At 38.7% G+C, this 19,492-nt stretch overlaps 1 protein-coding gene across 1 annotated transcript in view; it reads left to right on the top strand.

The window, feature by feature from the left end:
- Positions 1–19,492, top strand: part of LOC149183976 (trans-Golgi network-localized SYP41-interacting protein 1-like) — a 102,650-nt gene that overhangs the window by 7,957 nt on the left and 75,201 nt on the right.

The raw sequence follows: 19,492 nt of genomic DNA, 5'->3' as shown, positions 1-19,492 counted from the left end.
TAGTTTTCAAAGGGGTGCCTACACGAGAATTGGTATACTTAACTTCAAATGATGCTTTATTTGGTGGATCTCTTGACCGACCAATATTAATGGACTAATGTTTGGATCTAACTATTAAAATACTTAGCTATGATCTGTCAAACTTGTAGTTAAATTAGAGCTCAAAACTAAAAACTGTTAGAAATTTCAGGGTCAGATATCAAAGGATTCTGACGCCATGTTAGAAATTAGCATATATCTTGCAGCGGAAGAATTTATACTTTTAGAATTTTATCTTCTGTCACCATTTAGAGAAAACTGTTACCATTGATTTACAGGAATTCACATATAGCAGAACAACATGAACTTGCTTTAATTTAATAATGCAGAATACGGAAGAGTACAATAGTGTGATGCTGTGCTATATGGCACTAATGACCCTCAAAATGATTTACAGCTCACAGGCCAACTCAGAACTTACAGCTCTAATATCCCTGTTACAATATGTAAGGCTTATAGAACCCTGTAATCATTTTTGCCTGTAAGGCCACTTATAGACACTTATATGCTACGTCAAATCTCAGAGCATATTATTCTAGGGTTTGGTCGTTTGAGTTTTCAGATCTTGATTTCAGTTTCTGTTCCAAATTCCAGCTTGATTGTGTGCTATGGTGGTTTCCCACGTTCTTCTTTTCTCTTTCCAGGTGGGCAGGTTTCTGGGATATTCAGCACCATTTCCCACCTTCTGGTTTGGCCCCTGACATTATTAGGGCTTCACCATTCATATCCTGCTTGCTGCAGTCTCAACCTTTGGTACTTCTTCTATATGCGCTGATGCCATCTGTTGGCACTTATATTCTTATATTCACCCTTATATTCTTCTTTTGCAGAGGACAATGCAGTTGTCAACTGCCTTTTTTCTATTCGATGATCCCACCTACTGATCCCACCTAAAATGCAAACCAGATGATGATCTTCTGCCATCTGCACATCTGGCCCAGTGAGAATATGTAAATCTGACCAGCTCAATTATCTCATTCCAGGTATACCACAGGCCATATCTCAGTGTTCCTTATACATGACGTAGAATCTTCTTTTCCGCTCTCAAATGGCTTTTTAGAATCAGGCATCAGTGTTCCTTTTATGTGACATAGAATTCTCTCTTCTGCCCTCAAATGGCTTACTTTAGGATCATCCATATATCTTGAAACTACTTTTAACTGCATAATTGATGTTAGGTTGTGTTGTAAACTAAATCAGGCTTTTGACGAGCTGTCAGTGTAGTGTCCTATTGACGGGCTTCCTTTTTTTCATCTGTGTTTAGCTTCCATAAGAATATCCTTAGGCATGCACTTTGTCATCCAAAACTTTTTCAATGGGTTTTATGCATGCCTTGTTTGAGATAAAAAAGGTTCTTTTAGGATTTTGCTAAACCTCCTTGCCCAAGTAATAATGCAGAACTCCCATGTCCATCATGTTAAATATCTTCATCAAATTCTGCTTCATTGCCTTCTCGCAATTGCCTGTTATAATTAGATTATCCATGTACAGAGTTGCTAATAGCAATCAGTGTTCCATGGGGACGTGTTCCTTAGGGTGGGGGCCGCACCTCCCATGTTTTCCACTCTCCAGGGATAGGGGGTTGCTTGGGGAAATGTTTCCCCACATCCCCCTTTGGGGGAAACTCTGGGAAATGCATGGCAAAACATTTCCCTAGTGTGGGGGACACATTTTTTCAAAAGGGATGCCTGCCCCCCCCCCCTCCCCTCCCCTCCAGATTTTTGGTCCATCAACCCATGATGTAATGGTCTAGGGTAATTTTTCCCTAGAATTTCTTAGGGCACTTGGGCTTCAACATATTTCTTCTTCTTGCACAATAGCTGAGTTCAATAGAATTAATACGTATTCAATAAAAGTTCAATAAACCCAACAGTGAATATATCATTCAACAAATCCACCAAACAGTATAATCCAAGTTCCACAATATAGTTTCAATAGATCAGAGTAAATTCAACAATACAGAAGTACCCTAACCAGAAACATCAAATTATCAAAGTACAGTTTCCTAACAGCAAAAACCCTATGTGAGCTCTTGGCTGGACAAAATTCCTAAAATGTCACCAAACCGTACTTATTTCCTGCCTCTATTGTCTTTGGAAAGTTCAGACCTCTTCCACAAATCTCAGACTGTTGCAACCGTAACCCTCTCTGCTGTTTACAGGTACTGATTCCTTTCCAGAACTTCAGATCTACCCAAAACAGGAAATAATTTGTTCTCCAAATGTCTCTGGTCCGCTCAGAATCTTTGCCTCAGGTAAGTTTCGGTGCCTCAGACCTCTGTTTGAAAAGACCTTGGTTGCCTCAGGAACACATCACTTCTATCACAGGAGTCTTGGGTAACACAAACCCCACTGTGGCCCTGATGTTGTTTTAGAATGGAGGTCTTGGTCTACCTGTGCAGGCTTACTCCTGCTTTAGCATCCTCAAAAAATACACAAAATGATTTACTGTTCACCAAACTTGCCACTCAAATTGAATGTTTCAATATAACTTCGACCTGCTACAGACTGCCCTTACAAGATTTTTCAAGCCTCAGGACCTTCTTTCTGTTCAGGCCTCAACTTCCAGGAGTAACGCCTACTGTTTAGGTGCTTTCCACAGAACTTAGATGCTGTTCAAAGGTTAATCACAGAGAGATCCACCCAGATTTAGCTTGCTTTGCCACCATACTATACTGCTTCTCAGATAGAAGATACCCTGTTCTAGAACAAATAGAGAAAATGAAAAAAAGAACTAACTAGGGTGGAATTTTTCAGCACCAAAATTAGTATAGGAGAAGGGGTCTTGACTCTTAAAAGTTAAAATCCTCAGAGCTAAGCTCAAGAACACAAATGAAATGCTCTACAAATTCATGATGATCATTTGATCTCAACTTCTCTCTATTTGTAGATTTCTCCACGGTCTTCAAGATGTGGGGGTTGTGGGTGCAACCCCTAATTTTGGGTTCTTTTGCTCCAGCTAATCCAACTTTTGCCCCAATTTGGGAAAAATTGGGTTTTTTACCCCTTTATCAAGGCTATAGCCTACTGGGTCAGATAGGCTATTTTGTCCCTCATTATCCCTTCAATTTGAAGAGGAAATTATAGTCCCTTCTACCCAAAATTGCTTGCACTCAAGCAATTGCAGATTTGGGTTCTGTAAAATTCATTTTCCTTCCCACGTGGCGTCCTCCTCTAGTAGACACTTCCATCTAATAAGATATTCTAGGATTGTTCACCCTCTTAACTTCTTCTCTCGTACGATCATGATTGTTTCTGGAATCAATTCTAGTCATCCCTCCTTGTCTAATGGTGGCAATTTGGTAGAGGTGGTGACCTTTTTGAGACATGACACATGGAAGACATTATGGATTCTGCTTTTGCTCGGTAATTCTAATCCATGTGCCACTTCTCCAATGCTTCAGAGAACTTTTTAGGGCCCATAAAATCTTGGTTTCAGCTTTTATGCACCGCTTTTCTTGAGTATAGATTGTCTATAGGGCTGCAATCTCAAGAAAACGAGGTCTCCTACCTCAAAACTGCATTCTTTTCAATGCTGATCTGTGTACATCTTTTGCCGGTTTTGAGCAGCCTGCATGTTTTCATTGAGTACCCTGAGAATGTAGAATGTCCTGACTCCCCTGTATTTAGTCTATAACAATGGGTGCTTTGTTGTCTCCAAAAATCTTGTCAATAAAGGATGGTGCATCATACCCATATAGTGCTCTGAAAGGTGTCATCCCAATGGATAAATGGTAAGTGGTATTGTAGCAATGCTCCCCAAGGTACAACCATTTGATCCATGCTTTTTGCTGACCCGTCACATAATTATGTAAGTACCCTTCAATCCACTTATTCACAATTTCTGTCTGACCATCTGTTTGTGGGTGATAACTAGTGCTAGGGGTTAATTATGTTCCCACTAGCCTAAAGAGTTCTTTCCAGAATGCACCCATAAATCTGTTGTCCCAATCACTGACTATATTTTTAGGGAGTCCATGGAGCCTGAAGACTTCTTTGAAGAACAATTCTGCTACTTGTTTGGCTGAATAATTCGTTGAGATCACAAAGAAGTGTGCAAACTTTGTCAACCTGTCCACCACGGTATGGTTACAGTCACAGACTTTGCCTTGCGCTTTGGGTAGTCTTGTGATGAAGTCCATTGAGATGCTCTCCCATTTTTGTTCCGGAATTGGTAGAGGTTGGAGAAGACTTGCAACATGTGTGTGCTTGACCTTATTTCGTTGGCTGTCATGCTTTCCTTGACGTATTTCATCACCTCTTCTTTGAGACCTTTTCATGAAAACCTTTCTCTAATTTGTCGGTAGGTTTTTAAAAACCCTTGATGTCCAGATGATGGGATGTCATGTGTAACCTTCAAAATCTTCTCCTTGAGTGTGGATTCAGGGACCAAGTATATCCTGTCTTTATAGTAAATGATATCATCGATTATTTTGTACCAGGCATCTTGAATGAGTCTATTGATCAATGCACAAGCGAACTAGTTTTTGGCATATTTTATTGAGAGATGAGCCTTCTAGTCTTTTGTAAAATCCATTAGTGAACATGTTGCCGGTTTCATGGAAAGTGCATCGGCCACAATATTCTTCTTTCCCTTCACATACTTATATCAAAGTCATAAGCTTGGACCTTACTTACCCACTTCTACTACTATTCGTTGAGGTCCTTTTGCTCTAGAAATGACGTAGGCTGTTGTAGTCTGTCCTGACTACGAATCTATTTCCTACCAAATATGGTTTGAATTTGGCCAAAGTGTGCATGATAGGTAGTATCTCCTTATTATATATGGAGTAAAGTCTCTCTGATTCCCGGAGCTTCCAACTTTCGAATGCAATGGGGTGGCCCTTTTGCATTAAGACAACCCTTATTCCTTCTCCCGATGCATCACATTCTAATACAAAGGGTTGACTAAAGACAGGGAGGGCCAAGACTAGACATGAGCTCATCAATTCTTTGAGCTTGTTGAACGTCTTGTCTGATTCTTTTGTCCACCTGAATGCTGCTTTCTTTGTCAAGTCTGTTAATGGTGTGCTTAACTGAGAAAATTCTTTGACAAGTCGTCGACAATAGCTACAAATCCCAAAAAATCTTTGTAACTTGGTCAGATTCTTAGGTGTGGCCCAATCCAATATTGCTTGAATCTTCTCTTGATGAACCTACACTTTTTTTGCGCTAATTAAATGTCCCAAATAAAGGATTTCCATCATTCCAAACTTGCATTTTGATGCCTTTGCATAAAGTGACTGTTCCTACAGTATGCTCAAAATTTCATCCAGATGCCCCAAGAGATCATCCCATGTCTTGCTGTATATGAGAAGGTCGTCAAAAAACACTAGTAAGAACTTCCTCAACTACTTGTTGAAAATGCTGTTCATGCAAGATTGGAAAGTGGCGGGAGCATTGGTTGGCCCAAATGGCATGACTAGAAACATGAAGTGCCCATAGTGGCACCGGAATGTTGTTTTTGGCACATCTTGTTCTCGAACTCAGATTTGATGATCCCTGGATCGTAGGTCACTCTTTGAAAGATAAATTGCTGCATGTAATTCATCCAGTAACTCATCGATCTTGGGGATATGATACCTATTCTTGATGGTCTTCTTGTTGAGGGCTTGGTAATCAATACAGGTTCTACACGTGCCATCCTTCTTCTTCACCAATACCACTGATGAGGCGAACAAACTCAAGCTGGGTTTGATGTGGCCCATAGCTAATAATTCCTGAATGATCTTGATTCTTTTCTATCTCGTCCTTGAACTTCTTTGGGTGTAGGTATGGTGTGGTGATCACGGGCCTGGCTCCTTCTTCTAGTTCGATGGTATGTTCAAATCCTCTTTTTGGTGGTAATCTCAAGGGAATATCACCAAATACTTAACCATGCTTGTCTTTGCTGAATATCTGCTCTGTACTATGGTTCACCACTGCTAGGAGTCTTTGGCTTGTAATCCTGCATTTTGTTGCATATGCTACATCTCCATGCCTAAATATGGCCTCCATTCTTCTGGTTGAAACGACCTGTGGGCTACCATTTGTCATGCCTCTCAAAACTACTTTACTGCCATTAGGGGCTTTAAATTCCATCTCCATTTCTTGGTAGTCCATAATGTGCTTTCCCAACAAATACAACCATTGAACCCCTAATACCATATTGATATCTGCAAGATCTATTACATAGAAATCACTAGTGAAAGTATAATTACCGAGTGTAACGCTCAAACTTGGAATTACCTGTGTGCAATCCAAGCTGTACCTGTCTGCAACTATCACATCAAGGCCTTCAAATTCTTCTGTGGGAAGTCCTCGTTTTGCCACTAATGCTGCATCAATGAAGTTGTGTGTAGCTCCCCCATTAATCAATGTTGTGATGCGTTGTCCTTTGATGACTCCCTTGATCCTGAAGGTGTAATATCTAGGGATCCCTGAAAGAGTAGCAATCTTGACCTGTGGTTGGGTCTTCTTCTCCTTGTTGGGCTTTTCCTCTCTTTTAGCTTCCTCCTGTGGTGGTTCGTCCTTTGGACTGCTAAGCTTGTCATGGGGATTGAATTCTTTAGCATTTGAAGTGGGTCACTCTCCTTCCCCGTCGTCGTTAGATACCACTTCAATGTAGTGAATCTTCCCCTTGCCTAAGCAACGATGTCCTGGTTCCCATGGTTCCTTGCAATTGAAGCATAACTTCTTCTGCCTTAGTTTGCTTCAGGTTTCCTCATCCAAGCTTGTCTTTTCATGGCCAATCATGTTGAAAGGGCTTCTTCTCCTTATCTTTTTGGGGAATGAAGGGCTTGGATGGGGCCTTAGATTTGGCTGCTGCATTTCCCATGTCTCGAGTCTTCTTGATGGCATCATGAAGGGTTGCAGGATTGAATGCCTTGACCTAGCCTTATAGGGGTTTGACTAATGCCTCCGTGAAAAGCATGACTAATCGTTCTTTAGATTTGTTTGTCACCATGACTGCGATCCATTCAAATTTTGCAATAAACTCTTCTTGCGATTCAATTTGTTTGAGTTGTGCCAATTCTTTAATTTTATGTCTAGGTTCTTTTGATCAAGTCCTATCTATCAATATTTGCATAAAGTCTTCATAAGAATTGATGTTTTTATGCCCCAACATAACTAGACCACGATACCACAATTCATGTGCATCTTCGTCAAGATGTAATGTGGCGAATTGGATAGCGTTTATCTTTGACATAGGGTTGAGCCTGAAGTAGGTGTCCAACTTTTGCACCCACACTCTTGTTGAATATTTAGATGATCCATCAAATGAGGAGAGGGAAAGTTTACTTACCTTGCATGTGAGCTCAGAATTAGGTTGTCCTCTGGGTCTATTTCTGTATCTGAAGTTAATTCATTCATTGAAAGTCATAGCTGCTCGCATGTTTTCTTCTAGTGTTGCATACCCTTGAAAGTATTCGTCCAACAATCTACCTGGTTCAACAACTTCTTGGCTTACTACAACTTGATTATTTGTGAATTGAGGAAGTAACAGTTGGTTACTCCTTTTGCTGGTTTCCTTGGTGTTAGTGTTTATAGGAGGACCAAGGTTATGATTCTCGCTACCTTCAGTGGTGGTTCTGTTGTTGCCAGCAAAATTTTGGTTTCCTATGACATGAGTCTACAACCAAGTAAGTTGTTGTTGTCCTTGAGCCAATGTTTGCATCAATTGTTGTCCTTGTTGTTGCCCTTGTATTAATGTGCTAGTCATTTGCTCTTGCCTCTGGAGTATTCTTGTTATAGCATGACGCTAGCATCTTGTGGAGCCACTTGTTCTCCTTGACCTATTCTATCCCCCATGGTTGAACGATGGGTATTTCATTTTTTTCATACTGTGACGTTGCTTGTATCTTCAGGGAACATACAAACTCATGTCTTCACAGGCTGGTAGGTGCCTGCTTTGATACCACTGTAATGGTCTATGGTAATTTTGCCCTAGAATTTCTTAGGGCACTCAGGTTTCAACCAATTTCTTTTTCTTGCTTAATAATTGAGTTCAATACAAGTAATACATACTTCAATAAAAGTTCAGTAAACCTAACTAGGAAAATATCATTCAACAAATCCACCAAACAATGTAATCCAAGTTCCATAGTATAGTTTCAATAGATCAAGGTAAATTCAACAATACAAAAGTACCCTAACTAGAAACATCAAACTATCCAAGTACAATTTCTTAATTGTAGAAACCCTATGCGAATCCTATGCGAAATTCCTAAAGTGTCACCAAACTGTACTTATTTCTTGCCTTTGTATTGTCTTTAGAAAGCTCGAACCTATTCCACAAATCTTGGATCGTTGCAACCGTAACTCTCTTTGCTTTGTACACCTATCGACTCCTTTCCAGAGCTTCGGATCTACCCAAAACAGGAAATAATTTGATCTCTAAAAGTCTCTAGTCCACTTAGAATCTTTGCCTCAGGTAAGTGTCAGTGCCTCAAACCTTTGTTAGAAAAGATCTCGGTTGCCTTAGGAACTCGTCACTTCTATCAGAGGAGTCTCGAATAAAACAAACCCTAGTGGGACCCTAATGTTGTTTCAATATGGAGGTCTTAGTCTACCTAAGCGGGCTTACTCTTGCTTTGGCACCCTAAGAAAATACACAAAGTGGTAGGTCGTTCACCAAACTTGCCACCCGAATTGAATGTTTGACTTCAATATAACTTCAACCTACTATAGACCACCCTTACAAGGTTTTTCAAGTCTCAGGACCTTTGTTATTTTTAGGTCCCAACTTCCAGGAGTAACGCCTAGTCTTTAGGTGCTTTCCATAAAACTTCGATGTTGTTCAAAGGTTAATCACAGAGAGATCCACCCAAATTTATCTTGCTTTGCCAACATACTATACTGCTCCTCAAATAGAACATACCTTGTGCCAAAACAAGTAGAGAAAATGAAAAAAGAACCAACTAGGGTGGAATCTTTCACCACCGAAATTAGTATAGGAGAAGGGGTCTTAAAACCCTCAGAGCTAAGCTCAAGAAAACAGACGAATTACTCCACAAATTCATGATGATCATTTGATCTCAACTCCTCTATAGTTATATATTTCTCCACTGGCTTCTAGATGTGAGGGGTTGTGGGTGCAACCCCTAATTTTGGGTTCTTTTGCCCCAGCCAACCCAAATTTTGCCCTAATTTGGGAAAATTTGGGGTTTTTATCCCTTTATCGAGACTTTAGCCTACGAGGTCGGATAGGCAATTTCGTCCCTCATTATCCTTTTAATTTGAAGAAGACATTTTCAAAAATAAAATTATCCTTTTACTTAAACTTCTAAGACTACCATTAATTGTTTCAAGACATTTGAGAGTGGTTTTTGTTGCCTCAAAATTTAGCAGGCCTTGTGAGAGGCCTCACAAGGCAAAAGCCAAACCTTGTTGCAACAATGAGGTGGATTGCCACTGTCACCTCAACAATCCTCCTCTTGCTCTTAGTGGAATTACAACACATGGGAGGCTTCCCAGTTTTCACCTAAAGGATATTCTAAGTTATATGGCTCAAGGTTATATGAATCAATGGCTAAGTAAAAGTACTTCTTTAATGGACAAGGACACTATTCTTTGTGTAGGAGCAACATACCATATACAATTCCCTAAGGACTTGTGGCCTAGGGTTTCAAGATATAGATCAACAAAGGAATGCCTAGGCATGCAAGCACCAAGAAATGGTTTGCAAATGATATGTTATGCAACCAAATCACAAAAGAAAAGAAAAGATAGATCAACAACTTGAGAATTAGCCTCTTCGAGGGGACAACCTCCTTTACCTCACATAATTGAACAATTCTTGGATGATACAAATGACAAGACCTCCTTGGTATATAGACGAGTCTAAGGGGTCACAATATAATCAAAGCCTACATAACAATAGTAATGTAGGGGCACAACAATAACAATAATGGGCTTCGATGGGGCACAACAATAATAATATGGGGGCTACATGGGCACAACAATAACAATAGTGGGCTACACTAACAATAACAATAAGGGGGCTACATTAATAATAACAATTAGGGGGCTACACTAGTATTATAGGGACCTAACATGCCTCTCTCCTTCAAAAAAGTGTTGTCCTCAACACTTGAGTAGTTTTGGATCCTTCTGTATAAAATTCTCATCTTCCCATGTGGAATCGTCAGCGGGTAAGTTCTTCCACTCAATGAGATACTTGGAAATTGATCGATTCCGTAGTTGTCAAGTTCTTATTTCCGTGACTTTTTAAGGCTCCAATATGATTTTTCCTTCTTCGTCAAGTTTTGACAACACTGTTTGAACTGGGAGCTTGTTATTAATAACCTTCTTTAAGCATGAAACATGGAAAATTGGGTGTAATCGAGAACATGCAGACAACTCCAATTTGTATGCCATAGTACCAATCTTTTGCAACACTTTGTAAGGACCATAATATTTGGGTGATAATTTATTATCCTTCATAGCTTGCTTGAGGGACATTTGTTTGTATGGTTGTAGCCTTAAAAATGTTGAAAATTGGCAACAAGAAATTGCTAAAAATAGAATTTCTAAAAATAACACCGCTAAAAATAGCATTTTGGGCATCAATGCTGGATTGGGCAATAGGGAATGAAAAATGGAAGTGCTAAAAATAGAAGTTCTATTTTTAGCAGTTCAAGTTGGATTCCTATTTTTAGACAATCCTTGGTCTAAAATAGGAAGTAAAATTCGAATTTTGTCTTACCAGCAGTTTGAATATTAATTAATTAATTTTCCATGAGTTAATTAGTTAAGGAAAATCAAAATTGAAGTTTTTGTGAGAACATGCAATAATTTTTCCACTGATTGGGGAATGTGTCCTTGATTTGCTCCACTGATTGAGTAATTAAGGATGAGTTCTATATTGAGAGGATCAATTGACTTAATTTAACTTAGTCAAGTTTAGTTAGCTTAATTTAACAAGTTGTTAAATTAATGAGATACAGTTTGTTGATGCTTGCATGCATGTGACAACTGTTATTTTCAGATAACTGTGTATTCACTCATGGATAACTGATGCATGGTAGTTCAGACAGAGACCCAGTGCAGACAACTCCAATTTGTATGCCATAGTACCAATCTTTTGCAACACTTTGTAAGGACCATAATATTTGGGTGATAATTTATTATCCTTCATAGCTTGCTTGAGGGACATTTGTTTGTATGGTTGTAGCCTTAAAAATGTTGAAAATTGGCAACAAGAAATTGCTAAAAATAGAATTTCTAAAAATAACACCGCTAAAAATAGCATTTTGGGCATCAATGCTGGATTGGGCAATAGGGAATGAAAAATGGAAGTGCTAAAAATAGAAGTTCTATTTTTAGCAGTTCAAGTTGGATTCCTATTTTTAGACAGTCCTTGGTCTAAAATAGGAAGTAAAATTCGAATTTTGTCTTACCAGCAGTTTGAATATTAATTAATTAATTTTCCATGAGTTAATTAGTTAAGGAAAATCAAAATTGAAGTTTTTGTGAGAACATGCAATAATTTTTCCACTGATTGGGGAATGTGTCCTTGATTTGCTCCACTGATTGAGTAATTAAGGATGAGTTCTATATTGAGAGGATCAATTGACTTAATTTAACTTAGTCAAGTTCAGTTAGCTTAATTTAACAAGTTGTTAAATTAATGAGATACAGTTTGTTGATGCTTGCATGCATGTGACAACTGTTATTTTCAGATAACTGTGTATTCACTCATGGATAACTGATGCATGGTAGTTCAGACAGAGACCCAGTTGAGATTAGAGAAGGGACAATGTACTATCAGTTGGATGAATATTTTTCCTATAAAGGAAGCTCATCCATGATGAGGATTGATCTCCTTCAGGTTTGTGCAGTTAAATCAGAGGTTAGGGAGTGTGTGAAGAGGCCAATTCACACAGGTGACAACACTGGACCTCAAGGAAACTGCACAAGGAAATAGGAGGCTTGGAGGGTAGAGGAGAAGGTTTGTGAGAAGCCTTTGACTGTCTATGAGCAGCAGAGGGGTTGTACTAAGAGTTGGATAGCTTCCGAGCTAAGGCTTTGTGTAATTCGGACTATATTTCCACTTGTATGATAATATAGAGATGGGGTTTTAGGCAGGTGCTTTCCTCGAGTAAATTCTTCTGTATTATGTGTGATTGATTCCTTTTTATCAGCTATATGTGTTCTTATTGATGATGCTCATGGTTGATTAAGCTTCTGCTAAATTGTTTGTAGAAGTAGATCAAGTGTTTTGCTTTAGTGCATTGCATTACCAGGTGGTCTACAGGTGGGAAATTTCTACATGGTATCAGAGCTAGCTGATTTGTAGAAAAAGTTCTACATGGTATCAAAGCTAGCAGATTTGTAGGAAAAAGTCTACAAAATTTTACAAAAAATACCTAGTCGCCTACATCGAAACTTCTTTCACTGTGATGCTGATCTGGTTCTTGTTTCATTCGATTATGCGTTAGAGTGAGGTTATCCTTTAAGAGTTGGAGAACTTGTTGTTGATACTCGATGTGATCTTCTACTGCTTGAACCTTAGAATTTTCTCTTAAAGATGATGTGACGGATGGTGGGTGATATCCATTAAGTGCCATAAATGGGGTCATTTTTGCTGTAGTATGGAAAGAAGTGTTATACCACCGTTCAGCCAAAGGTAACCACTTGATCCATTGTGTTTGTTACAAAGCAACAAAAATTTCCTTCCAAACATTTGTTCTCTATCTCATTTTGCCCGTCAGATTAAGGATGATAAGATGAGCTATGAGCTAATTGAGTACCAAGACAAAAAATAAATTCTGTCCAAAAAATTCCAGTGAAAATGGGATCTCCGTCACTTACAATAATCTTTGGGTTTCCATGTAGCTTTTGAATTGTTTCCATAAATGTAGTAACAATTGTATTGGCTTTAAAAGGATGAGATAATGCACAAAAGTGTGCATACTTGATAAGTCTATCAACTACCACCATGATGACACTCTTTCATTCAAGTTTGGGTAAACATGTGATAAAATCCATTGAGATCTCCTCCCAACGCTGACGTGGAATGGCTAAAGGTTGTAACAGACCCGGGGTCTTAATTGTTTCAACTTTGTTTTGTTAGCAAACCAAACATTCTACCACAAACTTCTGAACATAAGATTTAAGGCCATCCCAAAAAAATTCCTTGACTTTGTGGTAAGTTCTTAAAACTCCTGAGTGCCCTTCTAAGGAGGAGGTGTGCAATTCCAAAAGAATCTTTTGTTTTGAGTTGGGAATTCTTACAGAGATATAAGTGATCTTTGTACCATATTGAACATTTTTCTAGATAAATGTATCAGATGTACTGGGATCTTGCTGCGACTTTTGAATGAGTGTCCACAACTCTTCGTCATTCTTCTATTCATCCCTTGCTTCAATTATCCAATTAGGTTGGATAATGAAATGGCATAGAGAAATACTTCCACATCTTCATCCTTTCTTGAGAGTGCATTTGCAACAACATTTTGCTTCGCTTTTTTGTAGATGATTTCAAAGTCATAACCCAACATCTTTGTGACCCATTTTTGCTGCTCTTCTGAAGATAATCTTTGTTCCAAAAAGTATTTAAGACTATCATGATCTCTTGTTACCTTGAAGTGTCTTCCCATTAGGTAAGGTCGCCATTGCTTTAGTGCATGCAATATTGCCAACATTTCCTTTTCATAAATAGTTTTGTGTAAATACTTTCCCTTGATTTGACGACTTTCAAAAGCAATGAGTCTTCCTTCTTGCATTAAAACAACACTAATTCCATTTCCCGAGACATCACATTCCACAATAAAGGTTTTTGTGAAGTCTGGTGTAACTAAGATAGGTGCTTGGCACATTGCCTCTATAAGATGTTCTCGTACTATGCCCTTTGAATTACTTTGGATTGATTTTTCAAACAAAACAAGCAAATTTAAAAAAATACACACCTTTTTCTTCTTGGTTTTTGGAGCTTCCTATTGAAATTGTTGTATCTCTGAAATTTCGGCCTCCTAAGGTCTCAAATTCGGTCCTGTGATAACACTCTGAGTCTTCTTTCCAATGCCACAAGTAAGACCAAGACTAGATTCTTCAATATAAAGCTATGCCATTTTTCCGATGATGACCCGATTATGGACTAGTTCAGTAGAGCGAACTTGTACGAGATTCCATGTGTCACTGTTTCAACCTTCGACTCTGAAATTGATACATGAGAAACTACAGTCTGTGCACTTTCAGTCGCTTTTTACAGAATTGAAATCCAGTGCTTGAAAAGAAAGTTATGATGATTTTCCTTAGATCACTTGTTTGAGAATGAATTCTGGAGCATGCAGAAACCCTCACTTCTTTGGACCATATCTTAGAAAATATAGCGAACCGAGATTTGAAATTTCTACAGGAAGTTCACCAAGATTTCGGCTCCACGTCGTCGATATTTCAGCTTCTAAAGCTTCGTAGAAAAAAAAGTTATAGCGAAAATGCCAAGATGGCCTGTTTGAAGCTGCGAAACCTTAGAATCCAAAGCTGTGATGCCAAATGTTATGCAACCAGATCACAAAGCAAAAAAAAAGATAGATCAACGACTTGAGAATGAGGGGGCAACCTCCTTTACATCACATAAATGAACATTCTTGGATGATACAAATGACAAGACCTCCTTGGTATACATGAGAGTATAAGGGGTCACAATATAATCAGAGCCTACATAGCAATAATAACAATAATAAGCTTCTATGGGGCACAACAATAATAATATGGGGGCTACATGGGCACAACAATAACAATAGGGGGCTACACTAACAATAATAATAAGGGGGCTACACTAATAATGACAATTAGGGGGCTACTCTAGTATTATAGGGACCTAACATGATATAATTAACAAAGGGAGAGAGCAAACCTTCAAATTAATCCCTAAGTTGAAGCCCTAATAAAGGCTAGGGTTTTGCTTGGGCACAAATGTAGAAATTTTGCGCTTGTAGATCCCTCTCCAGTTTCAAATTTGGTTTGCACATCAAGTTTAATGCCCTTCCCATCATAAGTAGAATTTAATATAAACTTGAATTTAAATCTCAAAATGAAACACATAAGATTTACTCTCTTTTTGCATTTGATGAGAAATTACACATGCATGCATGAAATTTGGACACAAATTTTGGTCCAATTGACTTTGGAAAAACCATGAAGGGAAAATTAGTGAAGAAGGGAGATTTTATTTAAGATCTTAGAATTTTTGGTACAACAATACAATCAACAATTAATACAACACAGACTTATCTCAAATCTGCCCCATGTTGCCTTGAAAACAATGTTGTAGCTGTCCTTGATTCCTGTGCTACCATTATCTCAAAATATGTGTCTCAACAACCTCGATTTGCGTGCCACTGTACTTAGAAATCAATGGTCTATAACAACATTAAATGCTATACAATATCCTCGAATTTTGTGCCCAAAACTCATCTCGAAAATCTCATCCCGAAAATCTTGCTCAATAGCCTTGAAATTTACGTTGAAGGTACAACACAACTTGTGCAATTAATGCTCGGGTTTCTTCCCTCGAATATCGTGCCAATATTTCCTTTTCTTTAATATGCTGTTTGATTTCCTTGGAAAATCATGCCCCTTTTTCTATTGTTTGTCTCACCTTCGCTGTTCGATCTGCCTGGGAAATCAGCCCTCTTAGCTGTATGATTTATTTGGGAAATGTGCTCTTCAAAGGCTGTAAGATTTGCCCTCTCAACCACTTGATTTGCCTTCAACTCCTTTGAAAGTCGACTTGATCTTCTGTCCTCTCCTTCTCCTTTTCTTCTCCAATCTCACACGTGAAGAATGAATGAGGAATGCATGCAAAGTGTCTTTTCCCCCTTTTTATTCTCTCAATGAATAGAAAGATCTATCCATAAGATCAAGGGTTGAGGTTAGATCTTAGCCTCTTTTGATCAATGGTGAAGATCTAATTTCACATTGACCCCCTCAAGTGCCATTTTTTATGAATTGACCCTCCTAGTTACTTTAATAACTTAAAAGTAACCATGTACTTTATGACACATAAAGTAACTTTAAAACGTAAAGTCACTTTAATCATATATAAATTGCATCGTGTACTTTATAATCTCATAAAATAAGCAACAAAAAGACACATGTCTTTGATAAACTCACAAAGTCACCTTTTAACTTTATAAAATCACTTTATAAAGTAAAGTTCCCAGAGAATGAAATATGCTCGGTTACTTCTACATGCTAAGCACCATTAATGTAGAATTATCTTTGAGCTACCAAAAACTAACAACAAATTGCCCAGGGTAGATGATGTCAACCTTATTAGGGCAAATTCAACCATTAAAAGAGCTAGATTTTGAGTACCAAGGATCAATCAAGGTGAATTCAAGCTACTGAAGTCTCAACGTTTATCCTATAGGAGCCCTAGTTGAATTCAGCCCTATGCCTTAGCCCTTGCAATTTGCCTTAAAGGACTTAGAAAAATAGGATAGGAGAAATTAGAAAATATGAAAATGTTTATGATCTTTGACCACCACAAGGATTCCCAATGCCGTCTCCTACTTGGGTGATGGAATCTCTTGGGCTAAATTTAAGAGAAATCAAATTTATGCTTGGAGCAAGGGGGAAAACCCTAATTTTCACTTGATAACCCTAGCTATCATTTTATGAGGGGAGAAATTATATAAAGGAAAGCTCTCTAGGAAGTCCTTTATGATATTCAAGGAAGATAAATTTATCAGACAATAATCAAGCAAGATTTCCATAAACGATATGCATTTAGACATGGAATAAGAAAAACCCCAACATAATTTTATCACATGAAAAACAATAAGAATATGCAATTACACATGAAATTCTTCCAAGAAATAGCCTTCTTTCAATCCCAAAAAACATCAAGACACAAATGATTCTCCAATAGCATTAGCTCCCAAAAAGATCACATCTCCACAAGTAGCGAGTTACAATTGAGCTCTCTAATGGAGGTCAAAATCCATACGTGACAATGAAAAACAAAATAGAGTGATCCTTTAGGCTTTACTTATATGAGGTCAATCACTTCCACTAATTTGTCTAAAAGCCCTATGAAAATTTAATTTTGAGTGAACAATGAAGTAAATGGGTAACAAGCCAACCCAATATCTCAATACAATAAAATAAGCCACTAATTGCCCACACTTGTGGGTCGGAACTCCTCCTAAGCATGATGTCATGCCCTTTTAGGGCTAATAAAGCTCTAAAAATGCAAGATAAGGGCTAGATGCATCTTCAACCATCATAATCAACCATGAATTGAGGATGACTCCTCAAATCAAACCTTAAAACATCTCCATGTGTCCAAAAGGCATCTATGGGTGTCGTGTCATTTCCATTGGTGGCATCAAGATAACGTGGTGCAATCTCTAGTATTGGGGCTCCATGAGGTGGTACAGCCCTTCCGAATCATCCTGGGGTGATCATCATCATCTGGACTCCGAATCAAGGCATTCCCTTCAAACAATGTTAAGGCCAGCTTGGGGGCATGCTAGGTCTGCTAGGTACATCATCAAGAATCTCCAACACTAGGCAACGTGAGCTCAGTGTTTTAGCATTTGGGGGTGCTCTGAGGTGTCAATCAACTGCCGAAATCATCAAAGTTCCTGACACTTTGCTATGGAGGGGCAACGCTCTACATGCAACGTCATCATTGCTCTCTGGAAGTGTAGTACAACCTAGGCATCAAGCGTAGTAAACATGGAGTAGTTGTGTCCTCAAGACCATTGCTACTCTGTGTAGAACCACCTAGAAACACCATCTTAAACTTCAAGTGAAAGCAACCACTCACTAGAGACAATGATCATAATTGCATCATAATGGACCATACTTAATTGTTAAGGTCATAGTAAGACTTCAAACTGGGATCTCCTTCAAATATCTAACGAGACCAAGTCTCGTAAAAGTGTTCCCTACTTTATTAGAGGTGGTTAGATAATCAACCCTATTAGGTGCTTCCAACCCCTAAGAAAAGGTGACATGTTCAAGGTCAACCCTTCAATTCATAGGTGTTAGTGATAATAATGGCAACAAATGGGAAAGACTTCGTGGCTAGCTGTCATGGTCATGGGAGAAACTAATGGAGATCCACATCCTGAATGTATAGATGTATGGATGGAGCAATTGTAGAGGCATGAGTTACCCCTTTTTTCGACTTGCTTTTTCCACCCCTTTGATGGGCCTTTTACTTCTTTTTGATAATGCTTTGATATGCGGCATAACTCAGGTGCCCAAGCTTGTTTTTTATGATATAGCATTTATTTACCCTTTAAAGATGAGTCAGTTTCTCACTCATCAGGGTTAGGACATACAAGGTTTCCTTATGATGTGATGGAGCATCTAGTGCTAAAGAATTGGGTGATGGCTAATTGGGTGGGGGGAGGGTAGAGTTCATGCTAGGCTTTTCCCCATGTGCTAATTATGCCCTGACGATCTTTTGCATTTCAACTTTCCATTTTCTTTTGGTGTGGCGATCTTAAGCTTTTATCTTTCTTTTAGTTGCATCAATCTCGATTGCAAAGTTTTTCGGCCCTGACTCAAGGATGCAGATGTGAGGGTGCCAAATTCCAATTAACCAATGACAGCAAACCCAAAGGATGGATGTGAGTTCAAGGGAATGCTGAAAGGTGATAAGTATGGAATGGTTATGGACACATTGCTTCAATCTAAGTTCCCCAAGTAGTGCCCCTCCTATAACCCTAAGGCCTTAGAGGAGGTCTCACTGGACTAGGGCTAAAGACTCTCTTGGTAAGGTGAGAGAACGAGTTTACAGTCAAGATCGGTCAATCATCTAGATCATCCCTTTATCCATGTTAGAATGCCCAAACCATTAAGTAAAAACACTTGATTGCAAAATGGTTAAAGTGCTTGCCGAGCAGTAGCCCACCCTTATTCAAGAGGAATGCCGGATGATGAGAGGTGTATGACTCGTGCAAATGGGCAAAGGATTGTTGCATATCATTATAATTGAACAATGTATAGGGTGGCTGGCTGACTTTCCAAGATAGGAGAAAAGTTTTCTCCTATGGGGTTACCCACTTTTGGTGGGTAATAGTACCAACTTCCAACCTCGTCGGAATTCATATGCAGAAAGTAAAATTTGATATCCCATTAAGAATTCAGTAGGCTTAACATTTTTCAGGATTTCAGGATTGGTAGGATTATAGCATTTCCATTGAATTTCAAAATGATGAATTTACATGGGATGAATTGTCGTTGTTGTAATTTTATCATTATTATATTTATATTTTATAATTTTAGAGACGGGGACCCCTACGCTGGGGACTTGACATCCCCCCGCCCCCCTGAATTTTCCTAAATTTTGAGGGTGCTCCCACATATTCCTTACAAGGATGGCATCTCCTCTGGCTCCCCTTGTACTTTTGTTTACAAGTGGCTTTTCTGCAACTAAACATCTGTTATACTGGCATCTTACTTAACCGGTATTTCAGTTTTCAATCAGGATCTCTGGCTCACACACT

This window comes from Pinus tabuliformis, chromosome 3_2, assembly GCF_031772625.1.
Source record: "Pinus tabuliformis cultivar Carrire ecotype Pingquan chromosome 3_2, CPIR1, whole genome shotgun sequence".
Lineage (NCBI taxonomy): Eukaryota > Viridiplantae > Streptophyta > Pinopsida > Pinales > Pinaceae > Pinus > Pinus tabuliformis.
Note: the sequence above shows the minus strand (reverse complement) of the source record. Positions and strands in the feature narration are given on the sequence as shown.